Here is a 24,908-nt window from a genome sequence, read left to right as displayed (position 1 = left end):
ATGGAGAAAACATTTCCAAAATTCATGAAGGAAATGAAAAAAAACCAATTAAAGTGCATGACTTAAAAAACTGCTCATTAGTGATTTTCAAAAGGATCCTTTTTTCAACCAAACAATGCATCTCAGTAAATATGCAGGAACAGTGCCTGTGTATATAAATGAAGACGGGTCTATACAAGTGCCTGTGAACCACAATATACACAATAAAGTGCACATTAAAAGAAAAGACTACATATATCTCATCAAGCATTATTAATAATCTTTTCATCTTCTCAGTCCATTAAGATGATTAGCTGTTTACGGGTACACAGAATTCTTTCCCGTGTTCACGAAATGTACTACACTAGCAAAGGTCTGCTATCAGTGTGGTTGCTTACCCTCCCATAATGCACCTAGAATCCAGCCACAAATTGATCCTTCTTCGAGGAGGAAATATTGCAGATGTTTCTAAATATTTTTTATACTTGGTTTCACACCAAGATCTCCCTCCAGTTGCCAGACACTCATTTATACTCTTCTAAATAATTTTCTCAAGCAAAAAAAAAAAAAGATACCACTAGCAGGTGGCTTTTTTTGTTGAGTAAACTAATATAGGCACTGCCTTTTTTTTTTCCTGAAGACTTTTCTGCAGTAAATGTTTTAAAACAAAAATATCTCCGTCCTTCATAAAATTCATAATCAAGAAAAATATTTTGTTTTCTAAACATCAACATCCTTGGAAAAGCTTGATACCACCCAATATTAGCAACATTTATAACTCGTAGGTTCAGTTGTTTTCACTGGTGCATAAAACCAATTGGAAAAACCTTAATCAACCGTTGCCCTTTTCAACGGTCACAACAACTTTTTTACATTATATTTGGAGTTATCTCAGGTTTTTAGTGTCATCCCCAGTTCAAAGCATTGTTCACTGTCACGGCGAGATTCCCAGCTACTCCTTGGTACATCATTCTGTAATTTGTCTTGCAGCTTCAGCAGCAAGTGTCATCATGGAAAACAAACTTAATGTGCTATTTCCCTAAATTGGAACTGAATCCATTCAAATTACATAGAGCTTAAAATATCAATATATTATGTGATATTGGCATTGCACGACTTTATTGTGAACGAACTCAGCTGATTTCATCTCACTGTCAGTGGTTATTATCTAACAGTATGCATCAATTTCCTGCATGATAAAATTAATTATTTTGTGCACCCAATTCATATATATATAGCCTGAGAAAAGTCACCTGGTATCATTGTCTTTTATGCTTGAGGATGGTGACTTATAGAACCTTACAGATTTTTAGGTTCAGATAGCATATCTTGCCGTTACTGCTGACAGAAGAATGTCTACAGCAACAGCATTTATCAATGGCACACACAATGAAATTGAGGGAAATAGAAATTGTAGATTAACATATGTTTGCTACGTTCAATAATTATTCTGTGTGGCAAAATTGGGAGTCACCCTGGAGAGAATAATCAAAAGTAATATGAGGTACAATAATGATAGCAAAGTGAAATGTAATTATTGTAGGTACTGAAGGTGGGGTGTAGCATCAATATTGAAGTCCAATTAAATTGCAGTAACAGACATTCTCCAGAAGCTAAACTGTAAATTTTTCTAAACATGACAACAATCTGAAAAGGAAAAACTGCTGAGTCAACAATTGAGACTAACAAAATTTAGTTTTCAAGAGTTGAGTTATGAAGTGAACATTTTGCAAAAAGCATAGATGACCTTTTGTTGTTATGTAAGGTTTAAAACTTCATTTCTTATTTCTGATTGGCCAGTCATTTAAATTAGAACTAAACTGCAGAATTAAAAAAGGAATAAAACAAGTGCAAAAATGAGTCAAGCAGTAATTCATGAGGTGAGAGAAAATTGCTTTTTCCAAAGAAAATTTGCAAAGAGCACCTTAAAACAAGCAAATCAAAGTGACATTTCATGGATGTAAATCTGAAATGTTCCATTAACATGCAAGATTTGTGATACAAAAATATTAATTTTACAGAAACATTCCAGCATTTAGCTAGTAATAAACCTCTCTGGTCATGTCAGTGACACGTTGTAGGCCCTTTGATTCATTGCCCACTGCAACTGACAGTCTCAACAAATGGCTGAAAGAAAATGACTGTTAAAAGAATCCTCATCCCAATATTATCTAACAATATCCATGGAGAATTTGTCAAATGACAATGATTATAGTTATTGACAACCATTACAGAAAGATTCTTTGTCACACAAAAATATAACTGCGCATGCAATTCATGGCTAAAAGTCATCAGGCGGATGTCAGATACAATGTACTCATCCATGGCACCAGCAGGTTTCCTGAGCACAGAAAAAAAGCTACAGTTACAAAACATCCCCTTCCTCTAAATGTCATTGGTATTTATGGATCGTAAAACTAACTAATGTATTTCCATGTCAAGCAAGGTAAATAATGCATTCTATGCAAAAACACACATATCACTCATTATACAAAGGATTAGATCCTTCAAAATAAATGGATGACAATTAGCAAGAACACTTTCAATATTGACACAATATTCTATAAACTCCTGAGAGGATCGATATTGTGGACAATACTTTAAACGATGCACTTTGCCATTAAATCATCAGGATCATTATATTATCCTACCCAAAAACGATTATCCAGCATTAATTTTTATTTTATATCTTAATTAAATCATTACTCCCCAAGTTCAGAAGCTGTCCCAGCAAACCTGTCTTTATTTCAGATTAATGCATCTCACAAAATTGAGCAAGTTGACCAGGAACAATAAGTTTACTTCACACCTTTGGTTTAAAAAAGGAATTTTTTCACCACCACCATTTAGAACCTCCATTGCCTGGCAGCTCTCTCTCTCTCTTTCTGTGTGTGTGTGTGTGTGTGTGTGTGTGTGTGTGTGCGTGCACATATGTGTTTTTTACAAGTAGGATTGTATTCTTACATCAGCTTGAACCCAATTTCCTTAATCATGACATCCTCTCTGACAAATTACAAATAAAAAAGAAAACCTCGTATACATTAATATACAGCATCTGAAAACTGATTACTTTCTCACATGAGAACGTGACAATGGATGTCCATATTAAAGACATAAAGTGGGTTTACATTCGCACTTTGACTTAATCCTGCTTCAATCTAAGCCATGTCACCAGACCAGCCTATTGATTTACCATCACTCACTCAATCATCAGAGCTAAAATGTGATCTCTATGGAGATCTCTACCTTCACACAGCTCCAACACTATATACCCTATTAATTTTCTAGTGTTTTAAGTGAGGAATGGACTTATAGAAGAATTCCACTGTACATGTGCCTCAGACAAATGAACTGCCAGTAAATTAATTTGGCGATTGACATTATCGAACTGGGCAAAGTGTACGTCTGAAAACAGAAATACTCAAAGTAATAAGATGAGATCATGCACAGACATCTTAAGTCGGGGAAAGTGATTATGCTATTGATGCAGACAACTTTATCAAATAAAGATAAAACATGATAAAATAAGCTACAAGCGAAATGACTAGTTCCCAGAGGTAAAAATCAAACTATTGCAGTCTATGATCTTCTAGCCAATACATGACAAGACTAATTTAGACCAGAAATATACTTCACTGTCCTCTGGCACATTTTACAACCAGATTAATTTAGACCAGAAGCAGAATTCTTTATGTCTTAGGCTGCATTCAGAACAGATGATCTGTGGACCAACTGGTCTGTGGTCCAAATACAGCTGACCTAAAAGCAAAGCCGCCTTATATGCTCATGATCTCCCTGCCTCCACACAGATTAAATTTTGGCTTCAAAGTTTAATTGCTAGGCCCCTGTAGGGATGGCACATGTGGAGGCGTGGAGACCATCAGGGGGTTAGATGGCTTTGCTTTTAAGTGGGACTGGCCATATTTAGTTAGCAGATCAGTTAGTCCTTGGTTCATCTGTTCTGAAAGTGGCTTTAATTACAACAGAAATCTCTTGTGAATTAAGCCTATCTTACATTTGCTTCATGTTGTGTTTAGAATTGTATAGTATGCTTTTCCTTGCATTTTTTTTTTTTTTTTTTTTGTGTAGAGGGAGGGGGAGCATTGTACCTGCTGACATCATACACACCTACGAGCACTGTGCCATTGTTCAGTAAGTCAAGATGAAGAAACCTGTGCATAGGTCAAAAAATGATCATAAAGGCCTTTTATTTTAAGTGTAATACGTTGCTTAAAATTCTCCAAAAGGGCATCAGTGTTGACTGACATGCTGACACACAGAAAATCTACAGAAAATTTCGTGTTGCTGCATTATCAGCAAAGTCCTCTTAACAATACCTGTACAAGGATTATACAATATATCATACAACTTTGAACTAAAGGTTTATCTTCTAAAAGATTTTTCATGATTTTTAGCTTGACAAAAGCACAGAGACTATGAATCCATCCTAATCAATTAGCACAGCCACGCCCGGCTCTCTTGTGGAGGCTGAACAGCAAGGAAGATACAGGCATGATACAGACTCCCTAGGAACATTGCATGTCAATTCTAACCTACATATTAGTCTTTTGACGCATCCAATCTTTCTAAATATATTTTCATTCAATTTACACCTGTGTGACTTCCATTCAAATTGGCTATACTCAGCAGCTGATGATTAGGGGTGCATTAAGGACGAAACTAACGTAATAGGTGGTTCAAGCCAAGGCCACAGAGACTGCTAAATGCAGATTACCAGATAAACACGCCTCCACTAGTGACCATTCCCAGAGACTATTGCACTTACTTTGGATCGAACTATCTCCAAGGGGATTCTACATTAATTGCAATTAACTTAAGCAGCTTAGATGTCTGTTATGTCTACTAAAGCTGATAGGGGGTAATTAACTACTGTTAATCAGCTTTAGCAAGTGCGGCAGACATCTTAGCCACTGAAACTGTAAGCAATTTAGCGAGAAACCCTGTGGAGATGGACCAATCCCATTAGATCGATCTAGGGATGGGAACCCAGTTCTAGTTTCCAACATACTCATATACTCAACGTTTTTCTGTATTCTACTCAATGCTAGTAGTGTTAATCAGATTGCATCCAGAAAATGTCCCCACTGAGTTAGTTGGAACAACCCAGGAAGACCATCACTATTACCTTTGTTACCTGTTTTGAACTTCCAATTTCTCCAATTTAGACATTGTCTACAGTTTAAATTAGCAGATAAGCTAGGATCTGTAACTGAAGGACAATTTCTGCAACCATTTCTTGTTTTGTTATTTGCCTGCTTACTAACACTGAAATATTTAGAGATCAAAACATAACATAAATGAAATATTTATCAGGAATTCTAATTTAGTACTATTATCCAGAAGGTTGTATGCAATTTGGCAACAACTCGTCCCCTTTCTGCCTGTCAATCAGACCAGGCTGCAGCACAAGATGTTACACGTGAAAACTTTCTATAATACCTTGTGTGGCTTAGGGTAATTACTCAATCTTTTCAATGGGCAAAAATTATCAAGTGTTCAGATGCATTATCTTATTATCACAAAAATTATATTTCTGTATAGCACAAGTGATGCTTTTACTGTATAAAGTAGAACTATAGAGTAGCCTTTTTAATTTGTAGTTGTCACTCAGTAGGAAAGTTCTAATTTAAAGAAATTATGACTTAAAAAAATAAAATATCTGTAAAATCCCCCCATTGGAAAGATCTAGTAAGTACCATACTTTTCTTCTGGACATGACATGACAGAGCTACATATCAGTACTGTCGGAGTTTTTCAGAATTTACAAATTGATATAAAACATTTTGTCTAGCAAGATAACAGGGTAATACTAATAATAAGTTGACGGAGATCAAATAATTTCAATTTGCTATTGATAAAACAAAGTGAAGAGCCATTGATTTTTCCTCAGGAACTGGTAATCGTGAGATACCCCAAAGTGTTAAAACAAGGAGGGGTTTGGAGAAAAGTGGGATCAAAAATAATACCAAGTAAGTAAGTATGGCACAGCAATGATTAAAAGCAGACAGAACTTATCCACAAATACTTTTACTTGTTTTCTTTTTTTTTCACATTGCAGTCTTTTGACACTTTTGCATTGTTTTCTAAGGGCGTGTTCACAATAAAGCAATTGTACTAAGTAATTCTGCAGGGACTCTCCGAGAATACAATCAGATTAACAGATTAACACACCTCTTGTTTCTAATATCAGAAGGCATGTTAATCTTTTAATTAGAATATATTCAGCAAGATTCCCTGCTGCATTAGTTCCAACTATCTTATAAGATATTTCAATGCATTGTGAATGCATCCTAAGAGGGCATTCCCAGCAGATAGAATTCTACTATCAGCCCATAGGAAATTTAAAAGTCATTTAAATGAGCCTCACCTGTCCTAATTTTGAGAAAATCAGGTTCATATTTTTGTACCTATTTTTTTAGATAGAAAAATGCATCTTCTTGTTTACGTCTGCTAATGAGCAACAGCTTTTGTTTTAGACATTATACCTTAATTTACGTTCCACAAAAGAACTTCTTTTAGTGACAATACACAGTGCATTTTCTCCACTTTCTTTTACACCACACAACTTGCTGTCTGCTGTTTTGCCAGTGCCAGAAACATCCTTAAAGTATTAAAACAACAAGACAGTTTCCAAGCTTTCCAATTTTGAAAAAAAAAGCATCCATTTTGAATTAATAATGTATATCCATTTCCAGTATTATTTCAAAAAAAAAAAAAAAATTACCAAATCTTTGTAATGGAATGAACTTGCACAAACAAACAAAAAAAAAATACTTTAAAACCTATGACTTCAGATACATTAAGAAGCACAACAAATTTGCAATTGTCTGTCATAAATACCATTTCACGTTCCTCCCGTCACCTCCCCTATAGGCATCACACTCTGTATGTAACATGCAACCTATACCTACCTACCCATTATCTTGAAACAATACACACAAAGCTATCTCCTCCTAGACACGCACAAAAGGAAAGGTCAGATGAACGATTTTCTGGAAAGCCATTCCTATTACAACTCTCCAAGTTATGAGTTTTCTGCTGCCTGCAGCTACAAGATATACATCCTAACGACACAGGCAAATATGTCTATCTGCTTCTTTTTTCAGAATAGAATCAAAAATTTGCTTGGAGATTGTTTTTGGTTTCAATGATTGGATAATTTCTAACAGGCATCCCAAGGGCAGATAACTAATAAATTAGAAAAAATATGAGTGGTAAACAGGCTATTTTTTATATCATCCTGCTAATGCACTTACGTTATATGCTGCTGGATATGTTGAATTTTTTTTGTAACTTCTTATTACATTGTTTTCAATTGGTTAGGCTAAGACAGTGAAAGGAAATGCTGACAAAACAAACAACAACAACAACAAAGGTAAAGGTTGACAATGACATTTTTGTTCTCAATGTCTATTAAATCAATATAAAAAAGTTACAAGTAATCATAAGTTAACCTATTATTATATAATGCCTAAATTAAAAAATTAATCATTAAAAAAAAAGCAATTTATTCAAAGGACACAAAGGTCCTGTTAACTAATAAAAACACAATGTATTGAGAGCTTTAAGCACTGAGTATCTATTATCAAACATTGCTTGCACATAACTTGTTTTTGAAAAATTAAATTTAAAAAATCTAATTCTATGAAGACACAAATTAAATTGAACTTCATAAATATATCAGCATTATAGGGTCTGATTTATTCTACGAGTCTTTCATGTTTCACATTTAATTTTATAAGAAAAATGGCAGTTCAGCAATGGAAAATCAGTGGAGCATCCGAGAGGCATTTTCTGTACCTTCAATATTCCATAAATAACTTAGCAATCTGGTAAACACAAGTGCCGATACAAGTTAGCCCAACTGTGAACACAGCTTCAGACTTTCATTAAGCTCTGTAAATGAATCACCTTCCAGCGCTCAGTGTTTTGCATGAAATGACAGGTGTCGGGCATATTGACATTTGCCAATAATCTGTGACAATAGTCACCACCTTTCACACAATCAATTCTCATGAAGACCTACAAGGTGTATTGCATTAAGGGAAGATGGATGATCAATACAAAGTTCTTACCTATCACAGAGATTCTGTGCATGGAAAACAGATTGGGAACCGGTTTTGGAGTCAATAAGTTCATTGATTACACAACAATTGGCAGTTCCTACTAAGGGATATTTTTACAGATGGAGAAACCATGCAATTTCACTTGTCTCAGACAAGAGGAAGCGTTCTTTATCAACCATTATTATTTTCAAACATTTAAGATCATTTTTTAAAAAACTCTTTTTTCTAAGATCTTCAGTCTATGAAAAAGTGCCTAAACACAAAATATACTTTTTTCTTCAAAAATATATCAAAAACAGATGTAGATAAAGTCCTCTATAAAAATACCATCTAAACTCTTTACCCAAAAACGGTTTTTCAAGGTGTATTTCAATATAACAGCATACAAGAGTATTTTGTATAAAACTGGAAAGCGAGATAATATATTTTTTTTCAATTTGAAAATACAATGAGGATAGTTAATAATTTTTATCTCACCAAAAACAATTAAAACAGACAGACACCATTAGCATTTGTAAGAAAAAATGTAAAAGAAAGTTCAGTATTGTAAATTGCCTCTAAACCTACCTACACAATAACCAATGGCTTCCAATCAGGTAAAGAAAATCAAACTGAACAAAAAGAAAAAAACAGGAAGAGAAGAAGACTTCCATCCCACATTAACTGTTCATTAAACAAAGTATGTCTGGCTTTAATGACTACAAGTCTGACGCACAAATAACTCACTTTCAAGGATGCTGTACAATAAATCTCTGATTAGGTTTAACCATGTTATACAGTGACATGTTCACTATACATAATGTTTCTTGCATAAAATTAAAATAAGTACTTAATTGAAACTCACTTGAATTAGGATTTTTAAAAATACATGACATAGAATCTATGGTGACATTTCTTTGCAATTTAATACCAAAACATCAATTTTTATATAAGCCTAAAACAAAAGATATACTACTGGGTACTAAGAATTTGGCCCCTATATCATTTCTTTTAATCAAAAATAATGTGCTCAAATATATCTACATGACCTTTATCATGTGACACAAACTTATCCTATTTCACTGGCCCCTTGTTCAGGATTTTTAAGACACTTACCCAAAACAAAACTATGCAAGGCGCCTCTGAGAGGTTGGGACTGTCCATCTCTATAGAATTGACGACACAAGGAAGAGTCGACAGTTTTCCTCATCACATCAGGTTTATAAATCAATACTTTCCGCAGCTTGTCACGACTCGAGACTACCTTTGGTGCAATTAAGTCAAACCACATTACCCAATACACAAAGGTGTAAAAACAATAGGTAAGCAATGTGCAGGTTTATTACACACCTATCACACATGACAAATTCAATCACAAATAGCTGATTGGGACAATAATTCTATGAAAGCATGCATAGACAAAAGTGCCAGCTACATATCACCTAGGAGCAAGCTTTACGAAGTTAACTGCAGTGAATGCAGTATAAATTGCTATTTTATTCATCAAGTGGTAGTATATGCTATAATCAATCCAGTCTTTCAAAGAGATTAAAAGTACTGCAGGACATGGTATTAATACATGTCAAAATTGATCATCAAACAAGCCAATTTCGTCATGCTTTGATCATCTCAGTCTTTTCCACTCAAGAAATATATCATCATTATTATTGTGAGGTTTTGATCTGAAACTGAGATCAATGAACTGCATAAGGATTCTGATTATCAGCGATTCATGCCTAGGAGAAAATTAATTTTTCATCGAGAAAAATTAAGTTTAGGCGGAATGCATTTTGGCATTGTTTAATGTACTTGGCAATCTCAGTCACATATCAGTATTATCATCATGTACTACTACACCCTAATACTGGTTTTACTGTTTTATCATGGTATACAAGGCAAGGAACCACCTTTTACAAAGATTTACAGATTATTGTCACCTCATTTATCAGTCCTTAAGTACAACTGCTGCAACGTACAAACACTACTAGCACAATGCACACACTGGTAACGTTATTCTACCCAGAAAATTAACAAAGGTTTGATTGACGGGCCTATTTTTAATTTTTCTAGTAAAAATTAATCCTGTCACTAATAAAAATCATGCCAGAGTGACATCATAAATGCCCTGCAACATGTGTTGTAAAACTATGGCACTTAGAACAGCTGCTGCATTACATACAGCTACAACAATCTTCACAATTCAACAAATGCAATGGGCAACAGTCACTGAATCTTCATAGCACAACTAACGCAATTCACTACAATGTTCAAAATTCTACTGTTATCATCCCCATCATCAAAGGTTTTACAGGTTATGTTAAGTTATCTTCAAGAACTAAGAAGAACAATTTACTTGGATTAGAATTATAACGGTTACTTCAATCTCCTCATAATTACAGATTTGGCACAATTATTTTTGGGGGAAGGGGGATTTTTCATTATCAAGGTTTTCTTCATCAACTACATTTGAACAATCTTGTTTTAATTGAATTCAGTTAAGTCATTCATTAGCTTTCTTAAATAGTCTTAAAATTTATTTCATTTATTGACTTAATTTTGAAAATCAGCCATTTTTCACACCAAGCCACTCTCCTTTGCAACTCCTGAAAATTGACTGGATAGGGATCTGTATGTAAAAAGTGATCTATTATTACTTTTTAACTCTGACAGATATCATCATGTTTATGTCAATAAACTTTAACTCCTACTGAGAATGTAAATAATTTAGCCAATAATCCTTCATTAAAGTGCAATACTATTAATGGCAAATCATTGGTAATTTTAAAGTACCAATAATCTGGAAAGGCAACTAAATATTATTTCAGACTGACATTCAGTTTTGTACAAAAAAAAAAAAAAAAACATGAATTCTAATAAAAATAAGGAAATTGTCAGTTTTGTCCAATTCATCAAATTATCATAAATCCATAGCAATTTAAAGAAAGGCAACAAATAGATAAGAATTGAAAAATGAAAGATTGCAGAATAGTTTGTTGTATATATATATATATATGGTTATCAAAGGCACATAAATCTGTTATAATAAGAGAAATAAAGTTTAAGTTGTGTAAAAGATTATGAAATCCATCAAAATAGCAAGTTTTAAGTCATTCAATCAATTTTATGATGTGCATTTAGGTTACAGGAATTCAAAGAAACAGAACACTAGCTCAAGATTACATGTATATACGACAACACCATGGTAGAAGCGCTTGTAGACCAACCACAGAGAAATCACACGATACTGTTTTTACTCCTAAAATCAAAAAAGAAATTACATATTTTAGGATAATGTTTTCTTAGAAATGTATGAAAAAGATTGTTCAAAAGTTCTAGGAAACAAGTTTCACTCAGAGCCTAGAGTGCATTTATATGAGTCACCTGAAATGTGAAGTCTTGAAAACAAAATAAATGAAATGTTTGAAACACATGAGTAATTACTGTAGAAATAAACACAGAAACACATAAAAAGACGTTGATTAGCTCCACGACTAGAATGATAAAGTGAACTGCTAAAGAAAAATAATAGCAACCCCTGAAAGGCTTATGAATTAAAGATGATTCAGAGTCATTAATACATTGTCTAGCCTTAGTACAGCTCTTTTTATCCTGGATTATGACTACTGGTCCTGTGATCCGATAAAAGTCCAAGTGCTTTTAAAGAAGGCATCGTTAAGAGCTACTGCATTCATCTACAGTATAAATCTGGCTTAGCAAGTATGTAAAGAGTATGGATAAAAAATAAAGCCTGAAATTGAAAAAGTCTGTTGAAATAGGTTGGCAACTTCACTGCATTCTAATCTAGAGGCACACATAATCTAACTGTAACTGCTCATACAATGTTAGGCCACATATGCAACCACTTGATCCAAGGACTAACTAGTCTGAGGATCAAATATGCTGGGACCCACTCGAAAGGTTATCAAGATTTACTTATTTGTTCTTTACTTAATTGCTCTGCCTGTGCTGGGACAGCAAGCGTAGGAGGCAAGGATCCATTGTCAAGTGCCTGCCATATTTGATCTGCGGACTAGTTAATCCGAGGATCAACTGGTTGGGAACGCAGTCCAACCATCCAACCTACTGGGAACAGCATGAAGCCTAATTAGACCACAACAGTTGGTTAGTTAAACAAGAGATTAGATTGGCTCCCAGTGGTTAGAAGCTATAATTACTTGAGAAAGTATGGCACCAAGACTTGTTGTTACACCTGGTTTAAAGAAGTCTGAAGCACAATTAAGGCCCATTCAAAATGAATTAAAAATCCCAGTTCTAACTGGTCCACAGCTGAAATTTACCAAATGGATAGTAATTACAGTAGAGAAAAAAATTTCTAAGGGAAAAAATTCTTGGAGAAAAAAATTGAATCAGTGTGCTTTAAAAAGCCTGCTACACCGAGACAACTGGCAAGGTGAGGTAGAAGAAACTATAGTATATAAGACCAAACAAAAAGGTTATGATTCTCTATGCATGGAGATTTTGTTGAAACACAACATAGCTGGCTATGGCTGTGTTCAGAATAGAAGTTATTGTACTAGCAATAAGGCGCAGTCAATGTAATCAGCTTAATTGTCTGACACACCCCCTCACAACTTAAAGTACCTGGGTAAAGTCAGGGGAAACTTTGTAAATGTTATCCATGATGTTGTTCATGTTGCTTTGTGAGGGGGCATGCCACACAATACAACATAACTGGCTAAGATTCCTAGTTATACAACTGTAGAAACATGTACTTTGTGATATGGGACCAGAGCCCATATATGATCCTAGTAAACCACATATATATATATATATATATATATATATATATATATATATATATATATATATATATATATATATATATATAGTATTCACCGTCAGTATACTGTACACAGGATGATAACATTCTACAGTGTGTACCACCTTCCTGTGATATCCATACAAGGCAGTCAACCTATCTACTAGTGCATGAATGAAAAATTATTCCATCTATGGAATAACACATATTAACCATTAATTCCCTACCTGATAATTTCTCCTCAAACAGCAACCTTTCTGTTCTTAATTCTGGTGTCCATATTCTTTGACAATGGCGTCACCATCACCACCACAGTTTTAGTGCTGGATCGGGTCAGATCAGCAACAGCCGGATGACGGGCAAATTTCCCCCACGTTTCTGCAACAACCAATGACGGGATTAAAACGCAACAAATCAAGAGTGTGGATATGGACAGAAATAATCAATTACTTCACATTATGTTGACGGGGGTGCTATAGGCACATGTGACATCTTTGGCTGGAATACATAAATTAATATAAAATATCAATACTGATTAACAGTCAGCTACAGGGAATGCTTTGCTGCACTGGAACCTAAGTTGGCCACGTGAAAGAAATGAAATGTTTGGCAAATGCTCTGGGGAAAAAACTGTGGTGTCCCCATACTTAACAAAATCTCATTCATTTTGGTGGGTGAATCCCCTACTCAGTAGCTTAAATTACTAGTTTAATGTAATTACTCTAGCTTACCTTTTGATATAGATATTATTCTAATAATAAAGTCTATTTTCCACGAGAACTCATAAATACACCTGGATACTTCCTTTGACCTTTTATTTATTTATTTATCTTTTTTGATTGAAAAGAGGGTACTCAATAATGAATGGTAAAGCAAAGTGAATGATGAAAGTAAAACACAGTCATACTATTCAGAAAAGGGCATTGTTACTGACCAGAGAGAGAGAGCTACATACAAGAGGTATCATATTGACCATTCCCACAGATATTTGGATTGATCTATCTCCCTGGGGAGTCTCACTAAATTGCTATCAACTTAACCGGCTGTCATGCCTAGTAAAGCTGTTAGGGGGTAATTATCTTTACCCTAACTGATTTGGTAGGCGTGACAGACCTTTAAGCCGGTTACGTTGATAGCAATTTCGTGAGACTCCCCAGGGAGTTAGACTGATCCAGATGGATCGATCTAAGCATGGGAACCCAGTCCAAATAATAATATCCTATTTTGAACATTTTGGGTTCATTCATCTACAGTGGCCACTGTAACATGATTGTTCAATTAAGACAAGTCTGTCAGTGACCTCCTCTACATGTACCTGAATGCTGCACTTTCATCTACACTAAGTGTATGATCAATAAAAACAATTCATCAGTGTGGACAATACCAGTTCTAAACTAAAATATTGGATATTTGATGTACCTGTTACACATTTTATCAACCACATCAAATGACAGAAAGTTTGATTAAATTATTAATCACATTCTATCCACGGCTTATCTAAATATGTTTTGGATCTTGCCTTTTTATTCTTAAGACCTCTGGATGTACAGTATAGAAGTTCAACAGCCTCAAATGACTGAAAAAAAAAATGACATTGACAAATCACTCCCTTGTGACTCCTGATACTATTAGTTCCAACTCATACATTCAGATTAACTTTTTTCTCCAATAAAAGAATATCCTATCAGGCAAAAACAGTTACATATAAGTCAGACTAAACTGGCACCCCATTTTTTTTCTTTTGCTGGACTAAATAATTTCCTTAAATAAGCTCAAAATCTTTAAAATAAGTCAAATCAATGATAAACAATCAAAAATTAATGTTTATTCCACATCCTACCCTATTTAAAATATTGACGAGTTGGCGCCACTTAAGGATTTTGTGACAATCTGTTGTATGCTTGTCTAAGGATGCTGCTCAAATTCAACCCGGTCCAATCTGTGATGTTTTTCTCCCATCTCTTTTTTGCCTGCCTCATCTTCTCCCTCGCAAAATCTGTTTGGGGCCATTCAGAATGAGAATAGCCGAGTGCTAGCTAGACCACGACCTAAATATGGTGGACCTACATGAAAGAAAGACTGCTTAATCCTGTAATGGTCTCTCCACCTCTCACATGCCTCCCAACGCGTCCTCCCAGCAGGGGGAACAGTAATTAAATCTCTGCTCAATTCAACCGGTTGAGGCCTTACTCCCCACCTCCACATGTGTCATTAAACAGATTAAAACTGGGCTCCGAGGTTTAATTGCAAGGCCCCAGCAGCGATGGCATGTGTGGAGGTGGGGATGCCATCAGGGGATTAGTCAGCACTGCTTTTAAGTGAGTCCTCCATAGTCAGTCTGTGGATCTCTTAGTCTACGGATTAATTTGCTCTGAATGCCCTCTATGTCTCCCTGTTTAATCTTACTGACAGCTAATCTTGCTGACAAGTATTTTTCGCAAGCAGAACCAATACTTCTAAGATGAAGATTATTGATGAATGCAATACCTTTCTTTAGATGGAAGTGCATGGAGGTATGAACCAAAGATCCCAGCCAAACTGAATTTCATTCATGGGTGACTTATTTCATTTACTTATTGTTATTATTATTTTATTTTATTATTATTTTATTTATTTATTTATTTTTTATTTATCTATTTTATTTTTTTTTTATTTTTTTATTTTTTTTTTTGATATTAATAATTACTTCCTTTAATCTTAAGAAAAGTGTTTATTTTGGGCATATAATACATTTTTTAGTATTTTCATGATAATCAGTGCTGGTGAGTACATATAATAACCAAGAGACAAATTTGCCAAATTGAATATATTAAACTAAAATGGGCATACAAAAAATAATACAGGGTTTTTTGCTGTGCACTAATGAAAAGTGAGGTGCCAAAATGAGCAACATTATAATTGTAACAGTTGTAACTTGTGAATGATTGAAGAACGTTAGTTTGAAATAAACTTATTGTTTATTCACCAGAAGTGTTCGTATGCTACACACGTATGAGAGCATGTCTAGATAATATAAAGAAACTAACACAACAAATTACATGAACTTAGACTTAAAAGAAATGAAGAGCATTTGAGATTAAATATCATGAGCTAGAGAACTAAATTATACTTATCTTTATAACAAAATGAAACTTAACTCTTAAATAACATACAGTATATAACAAAAATCAAACCAATCAAGTCAGTATGCACCACACGTGCGAGGGCAAATGTGCCAGAAAATGAGAATGGGCGCATTTTATAGATAAACAAACATACATTAACACAAACGGAAAGAGATGAACACACTACACTAACACAATCATAATCACACACATACACACATGATACATGAAACAATTTTCTTTGGACCCTTTTTTTCTGACAGCCAGTATAGTTGAAAACACTAAATCAATATTGTTTATTGACAGGCTTTGGTGCAATACATTTGCTTTCATCAAATTCATGCCACAAATTAATATGTTGCCAACACTAAAAGGTTGTTGACACAATTTTGCTATTTAAAACTACATTCAGTATACATTTCTTTGTCCATTTCACTGCTTAGCATTTTCCTTCATTCAATTGTTACATTTTAATGCATAAAATAGCACTTATGCATATTCTTGGAATTTTCAACTAAAATTGGCTTCAAAGTAGCAAGAAATAATGCTGCTAAAAGGAATGTTTCACCTTAATGGCATATCTTTATTCAAACACATGGTCTGGCAAAAATTCCCGGAAATTCTGGAGAAAACGTTGATGCTTGCTCTCAGAATATATAGTCTGGCACATTTTTTTTTTAACCATACTTGAGAAATACTGAGGTAGATGCACTTTTCTATATTGGCACCATTTTGGACAGATTAATAACCTTGCCATTATGTAAGACAGTAATCTAAACTGAGCCCGCCCACATGACACTGTCAGTGTAACTTTTCTCATTTCAATTTGTCAAAATGGGAGTAAAGGGAGAAAAAAACCTGTAGTGTAACTTAATACATGTGAAAATGATGTGAAGCAAAAGTGTGCCACTGAATGAGAAAAGCGCTTGAGACAATAACATGATCCCTCATAATGGTATAAGAGATGCACTATATTATAAGAGATGACATAAATTTGTACTTCTGCATGTACATGTGACAGTGGGAAAAATTATAGACAGCAAAATATAAATGGGAAAAATTACTCATGCGTAATTTTGACCTTACTTTTAATAAACAATATCCCTGAAGAAAAAAACCAAAAATGTCAGGAAGGATTCTGAAGAATAGGCTTTCCTATAACATGCTTTCATTTATCATGTTGATAACATGACCAATTAGAGCTGCAGCAGAAATTAGAAGTCCAATTGCTCTTTTTAATAAATAATGCACTACATGTCAATGTTATGAAATCATTAGTAATTTTGATGCATAAGTCGATAGGCTACCTTAACACTGTGCTCATTGTGTACCGCTACCATTCAACGTATCCAATTTACATGCTTATATATAGATATATACTAATTTTATATCCTGGGCAATGGCATCGTAGAATGCATTTGAGGTGGATTCTTTCTTCTCTTTCAGACACTACACTAACATGACCACCACACGATACCAGTCTGAACTAAAGCTACCTCAACTGTCACTCCTGGTGCCTGGAAAGGTTTGTTTCCACTGGGGGTGAAATGATCTAACTTAGTGCACACTACCTCTGCAAGGTGTCTAGCTGATCATAATCTCTAACCAGAAAACCAACCTTGCTAAAACTTTATTTACAGTGCCTTTGGGGAGCTTGAATAGCAAAATATTTTCATTGATTGTCTTCTCTTTGATAACAATTGTCATCATTACATTTTGCACCAAGTTAGAAAGACCTATGATTAATGGAAACAGGCCTTAGGTCTCATGAGTTTCCGGTATTATGTTTACCAGGAAATCTGCGCGTGAACAAAGGAAATCCTTTCTAGTACATGACACTTCTTTTTAAAGGGAAAAACAGTGGTTCACAGAATAGATAAATTTGCATAAAGTTTTTTTTTTTCCTGGTTGAAATTTGCTTTTCCAAAAATGTGTGAATAAAAGACAAAATCAATTTCTTTTTTTTTTTTTACAGCTTTAAATTGTATTAATTTTAATTAAGTTGTATCACAGCTTTAAATTCTTAGAATTTTGCTAAATGCAATACTGATCGACATTTCTTCTAGGATTAAAAATGAAAGTTCAATATCTTAAATTATAAAATTTTATTTTGAAACTTATTTTTAACAAACTTATATCAGCAGAGCACAGTCAAAGGAAACCCTTACTTAAGTAAGAAAGCAACAACCAGTGCAGAGTGCATGTCAATTATTAATTTTCATGGTAGATTTAAAATATATATGCCAACCACTTTTTTTTTTTTTGTTCTTTTTTGTTTTTTTTGTTTTTTTTAATTTTTAATTTTTATTTTAAAGATGCTTTGTATTTACTCATTTAGATTTTTACCTGGATGAATTTATTTTTCAGTGTAATTAATTCAAGGACTCGATCAGTACCCAAGGAACATAGTAATTCTATCTTCCAATTTCCAGATGTTTCCATCCTAACACAAAACCTCCTACTTGAGAACTGATAGATCAATCAAAACTAATTTATTCATGAGTTAAGCTTTTACTGCAGTTTAAAGTTTAAATCTATATAATCAATGGTATAAACATTACTTCAAATTTGTTGGGAATTGCAAAAGATATCAACAATTTGTAAGAATCAATAATTTGTGCTGCATCCATCATGTTTAATTTTTGTCACTTTCAATCTGAATCAGAAACAGAAACAGCTAGAAAATTAATCATTCCAATTACATCTTACTCAGTACTATTCTGTTGCAAAACAAGAATATTCAAAGATAATACTCCACAAAACCACCAAAGCCACCACATATCAAAGCCTGTTATTACAAGACCCTGACAGTTTCAAAGGCTATAAAATCCCATGGGATAATACCATATTGAATATAAGTCATAAATATGTTATTAACATATTACATGGTTCTATACAAAGGAGCAAACACAGAGTTACATATGCAGCTGAGAGAACAGCATTAATATTTGTAAATATATATTACTATGCCAATATGAGCGCATTGAATTTCATTTCTCTTTTAACAAGAAGTGAAGAGATATTTCAATTAAGGTCTTCAGGAAGACACTATGAATTTTGTGGAAAGGTATTTTACTTGTTACAATCATCCTAAAAAGGATATTTTTATTTCTATAAAACTGTCAGCATTGAAAAGTCCCATTAACCTGTTTAGCACGGATGGTCAGTTTTCCCCTGAGAGTCTTGTATAATAATCTATTTTCTTCTCTGGTATTAAACCATGATTAATTGACAACATCCATGGGCTCGATTCCAATGCTATTATCACTTAGAAAATGGTAATGTGGGAAGTAATAAAAACGGGGCTTCGCTTTGGTCAACACTATGAGCTATGCATGAGCATACAGGTTGCCGTAGACAAAAAGAAATGGTGGTTTTGCAGCTGGCACCGTAAAATGGCTGTATTATCAAAATATATTGGTGAAATAGTAACCAAGGTTTCAGGGTACTTTCTACAGTCAGATGAGTAGAGAACAATTCTTTTTTCATTTTAAAATGAGTATAAATTAAATGTTGCAATTATGGTTTTCAAAATGTACAGATTGATGTGTCCATTCTGAATCTGTTCAATTTTCTATAAACATTTTATAAAAAATATCAAAAAAAGAAATAAAAATAAAAATGCAAAGTGACAACTATATTCTATTAAACTCCACCACTTACTCCCACACAAGCACTTTTCCTGTGATCAATTACTATCACATCTATATTCATAACTTTTATATTCCCCATCAACTGTCACCGTCAACGTCCAGACATCTACTTTACCCCGGACCTACCTGGTGCACAGCATGTACCGCGGTTTGGAGAAGAATTTTTCCTGAGGTTTCTGCTGCAGGTAATCCACCACTGATTCCCATTACCAAGAATGCATCACACCGCTCTCTCTCAGCACCGCTCTTGCTCTCTGATAGAGTAATCTCGCTGATGGTTGGCAGTGAGATTATCAACGTCAAGTATAATCCCCTCCCATTTGTCTCTGCAGGCTCCTACACCTGACACTGCCTGGGAAATGGAAAGTATTGATCCTTAAGGATAATGAGTCCATGCATACATCCCTAATGGATTATCATGGCAAGGTAATGCATTATCACAGAGAACATTTATACATCATTTCTTTTTAGAGAATGACTTTGGCCGTCATAGTCAGGCAGAGGATGTGATCTTTAACTTCAGTGTAAGTTTTGGGTGTCTCACAGTCACCTATCTTCTTGGACTCTGATTTCTTAAATAATTACTTGAAAGTGTATTCAAGTAATGTGCTCATTCTCTCTCTCTCTCTCTCTATCTCTCTCTCTCTCTCTCTCACACACACACACACACACACACACCTTACAATCAAGGTGCTCATTACACGTTTACATAGTGCTTCCCTCCATCTCTCAATCCCTATAAGTGACTTGCAGGGTGGCATATCCAATGTTTTTTCCAGATGTTTAAGATAATTTGTACTGGATTAAAAAAAATTAAAATTAAAGACACTAGCTATAACTTTTCATGGCTTTATCACAGAGTTTGAGAGAAAAATCATCATTTGACTCCGACATTAAAGTTATCGTGATTTTCTTCATCAGCCTCTGTCTTTCTCTCTTTTCTATTACAATTATGTCTGGCCCGCTACGTAATTAATGTCATAAGTGTGCATGTACCCATGCATGGTTCTAGGCATGTGCGTCATACTGATGGGACCAATTATACTGTAATGGATTGTGGTACATCTTTTCCAATGCAGGCACATGTCTTTGCGTGTGTAAAATGGCAAGACATGATATTGTTCTTGGTACATAAAAGTCATTCTTGGAAAAACACACAAGAATTCCCATGTCTGCAACAAGAGAGATGCAATTCTTATTAGAACGGAAACAACTAAAAATATGGAAAATAAAAAAAAAAACTTGATGGACAAAATAGTGCGACCTTTTAAAAAAAAGGCTTATAATGCTTTAAATATATCTATTCCATGGTTTCAATAACAGTTTCCTGTTTTTTTCTTTTTTCTTTTTTGGTCATGAAATAAAGCACATCTTCTGAAATGTCATTGTAAATTAAAGTACGTAGCATTTGAGTTCTGAGTACACAGAGGGAACATTTCCAATAATAATTTTGCCCCTTTCATCATGATAAATTTTTACATTTCAGGATATATGAAGATTGGGGAGTAAAAACAGATATTGCATTGGACAAAAAAATAAGTGTATAATGACTAAACTGACTGGTTCTTCACAAATGTCATAAGTGTGCATAAGTGTGTATGTACCAAATTTCACCACCCTACCATTATACTAACAGTTATTTGTCCTGGGCTAGATAACTCTAAAGTATCACAAATTCTGACTGTACTCAAACATTGTGATCGATCGCTATTTGCGATGGTGATTGCACCCCCCCCCTGATAACTTGAACCCATTGTAATGGCAATGTAATATTTGCAAGGCCGAGTTATTGCCTTGAACTCAACTACAGTGGGATTGCTGCGTTAAGCGAAGGTGTCATAGCAAAATTACACATCATGTAATTCTATTTGATTAATAATATGTAGCTTATCAAGATATTATTTTAATTTATATCAATATCATGATTACAAATACTGATATTATTTGTATTTTACTGAAGTTGTTAGATAGTTTATCATTGCAACTATGTCACCATACAAGAAAGCATGTTATTCTGAACTGATAGTCCTGCTACTAATACACTGGTGAGTTGTACTTGGTCTCATAGGGTGCTTTCCCAGAGATTTAGATCGATCTAAAGATTAAGTTTTAGATCGAACTAACTCCCTGGGGGTTCACGCTAAATTGCAGTCAGCGGAGCGGACACCATATTTCATTACCCCCTTACAGCTTTTAGTAGGCGGGACAGATGCTTAAGCCGGCCAAGCTGACAGTAATCTAGTGAGACTCCCCACAGGGATAGATCGATCTAAAAATCTATGGAAATGGGGTGATAATGACACACAATGAGTTTGAGTTGGGCAATAGCGCAAGATCGCCATGTTGGCATGCAGTCACAATTTGAGATGCTTTCAAGTTATCGAGCACATTAAGCATAAAAAACTAACCTTCTATCACTTTTAAATAATAATTCCACAAATAACGAACAATTTAGCTACTTGAAGCAAAACCAGTTTTTAACCAACAGCAACATGAATTGTTAATGAGCACAATTAAAGCTATTATTTTATTTCAACAGATCACATTAATATTAATTTTGTACTTGTATAAATACTACAATAAATTATCATCTTACTTAATATCTTATTCTGAGGCAATGTATGCTTCACAGGATCAAGGAATTAGATGTGCTTTCAGGCATCTACGTACACACAGTCTCTGGCATTTTCCAGTCTTTGCTTTTAACATCACCGGACATCCTTTATGTGTTCAATCACTTATGAATGTTGCCATAAATAACTGTTCACTAAAGGTCATTTGTAAAAATGCATACATCTCACAGGTTTATTGAAATTACTGCATAAAAGCTTTGAAAACCCTTTTTTATTTTCAAAGGTTACTTTTGACAGAACTAGGTTTAAAAATTATTTTCTGTCTGTTGTCATATTACAAGTGTCACATACTAGGTAAAAATGCTTGGCCAGTTAATAGTTGACTTTATATATTTAGTTAACAGGTGCCCTTGTTACATGATGATTGATCTGCTTGATATTTTCAGACTTATTACAATTACAATATGGCTTTGAAACCATGGACCTGGTAAAGAATATATTCAGTTAACAGGTGCCCTTGTTACACGATCTGCTTGATATTTTCAGATTTATTACAATTACAATATGGCTTTGAAACCATGGACCTGGTAAAGAATATATTTTTACCAAAGACAACATCTGCATGCTATGAGGTTTTTTACCTCTTTGACTATTAGAATTTACAAACGGCCAGGCTTAGATTTTATTCTATGAAGGGCATTATCCAGGAAACTGCCCACCTGTCTTCTACACAGACTTCTTATTTCAATTTCAATAATCACCATTTTCAGATTTTTATCACTGGAGCATGTGGAGCCGATTTTGTCTCAGGAAGAAAAAGAACTTGGTACTCCCTATTTCAAAATACTCTATCCACCACTGCTTCTATGAAATACTGATTTAGTACAAGGTTAAGTGTAACTCGCATCTTTAATCAGGATCATCATATTAAAAAGATACTTTCATTACACAAAAAAGAGACTCCATTAATCTACTAACAGAATTAATTATGAGACTGATAGATACCAATTTTCAATTTTGGGACTACACCTTTGATGTTTGTTACTTCTAAGGGAATATCTACATGTACCTGTATGTCTGCTATGAATCATCATTATAATTGAGCTTTAATTACAGTAGCTGTTCATGGAGATTATGTTACCTTTAAGATTCCCATTATCTTTAAATATTTAAGTACTTCTCAGAGGTTCAATTTTTTTTTAAATAAATGATTTACTGCAAGGTATGTACATACCAGTCAACTTGTTTAAAGAGAAATGCAGAAAAAAAAGCTAAGAACACATCCATATATGCATTTTTTAGTATAGATCTCATCTGAAGTAAGAACCAGAAACACACGTACATTGATAAAACCAGATTTGATACTTAATTTTCGGGTGAGAAAACTTCCAGAATTGATCCCTTCAAAAAGTTGCTATGCTGGAATTCTATTACAATACACTGATTGAGTGTAACTCATCTGATCTGTAATGGTTTTTTTTATGTGGAGACATTACAGTCAGGCACCTCACCAGACGTCATTTTGCCTGTGCGATAAGTTACATAATATCATATGCCTATTTTTATATTGAATCAGCTTCCATATATCATTAAGTAAGCACACATGCACCTAGTTAAGGTAAGTAATCAGAATAAAGAGCCTTTTTAAAAGACAAATTTGTGCCAGATTGATCAATAAAATGGGGTTAATGGACTACAGCATGACTAGCCAGCAAATATGACACCAAGGTGTTGAAAAATTGATGTAACCCTAAGGAAAATGGCGAGGTGGAATTCTGGCAATATTCTATGGCAATGCTGACAACAACAACAACAACTCACTCATCTATCCATCCTGTCAAGCATAACCTCTGCCACTCTGCCTTCTTAGAACAGTCTTAAACATAGATATACTCGGTCTGATACGATGTGCATAATTATCTATTCCACATTTAAATATGCCTATTTTCGCCCACGCACTGCAACAGACAACTATCGTATAACCAATAACAGAATGACCAGTATGCCTATAGAGATGTTATAAATGTGACCATGACGACATATGTCTTATTCAGTTTTAGAGGGAATTTTTTCATGAAATTAAAATACTTTTTCTCTGTGTATATATCAAATAAAATACTACCACCCTCTTGCAATATCATATATGCCTTCAGCTCGAACAACAACTCTCGTTTGAGGTGTTCGTTCTGGCATATATCGCTCAAGTTACAGTGTGTTATCACACATATTACTTGACTCTATAACCATCATTTGATTGCTAACTAATTGACTGTATGAAAACTGAGTTACCTTGATGGAGTGCTTCTCGAGTGCTTTTCAAGTTTCAAACTAATTTATTCTTGAGGGCTAGTTACAAAAGTCTCTTGAAACTGATTCTTTAAATTATGGTTTGAATGCAATGTAGCACTTACTAATGCATTAATTTCGTGCTTTTGCCAGGCTTATAAATTAGTAATATTGCTATGGTCTATGCAAGCATCTAACATAATTATTGTTCCGCTCTAGCATGATTAAGTGACTCCAACAAACAAATATGAATAAAGTTTGACTCATAAAGCCTTTTGAAAAATGAAAGATAGCTTTAGATTGTCTTGAAATCTGTGCATTTAGTCGCATCTTTTACCTGGATAGGTTTAACCATGCTTCGAAAGAAGCGCCTGAGATTAAAAGACATTCAAAGTTAGAAACCATTTAGGTATTAGTTTTTTTCAAGATAAATGTTGTAGTATAATTTTACAACAACTTGTATTGTT

At 34.2% G+C, this 24,908-nt stretch overlaps 1 protein-coding gene across 8 annotated transcripts in view; it reads right to left on the bottom strand.

Moving 5' to 3' along the window:
* Positions 1-24,837, bottom strand: part of LOC106181868 (transient receptor potential-gamma protein) — a 62,571-nt gene extending 37,734 nt beyond the window's left edge. For 6 of the 8 annotated variants that reach the window (XM_087007466.1, XM_087007472.1, XM_087007471.1 and 3 more), the window contains exons 1-3: positions 24,779-24,837; positions 19,709-19,934; positions 13,053-13,203 (exon numbers count right to left, since the gene is read on the bottom strand). The gene's annotated coding sequence lies outside the window, so the exon portion shown is untranslated. Of the gene's footprint in view, positions 1-11,225; positions 11,302-13,052; positions 13,204-19,708; positions 19,935-24,778 lie in introns of all 8 variants that reach the window. The other 2 variants (XM_087007467.1, XM_087007468.1) reach the window with 2 other exon arrangements.
* Positions 24,838-24,908: the final 71 nt, after the last annotated feature.

The sequence above is a fragment of the Lingula anatina genome, chromosome 3, assembly GCF_051362555.1.
Source record: "Lingula anatina isolate TDL-2025a chromosome 3, LinAna3.0, whole genome shotgun sequence".
NCBI classification, from domain to species: domain Eukaryota; kingdom Metazoa; phylum Brachiopoda; class Lingulata; order Lingulida; family Lingulidae; genus Lingula; species Lingula anatina.
Note: the sequence above shows the minus strand (reverse complement) of the source record. Positions and strands in the feature narration are given on the sequence as shown.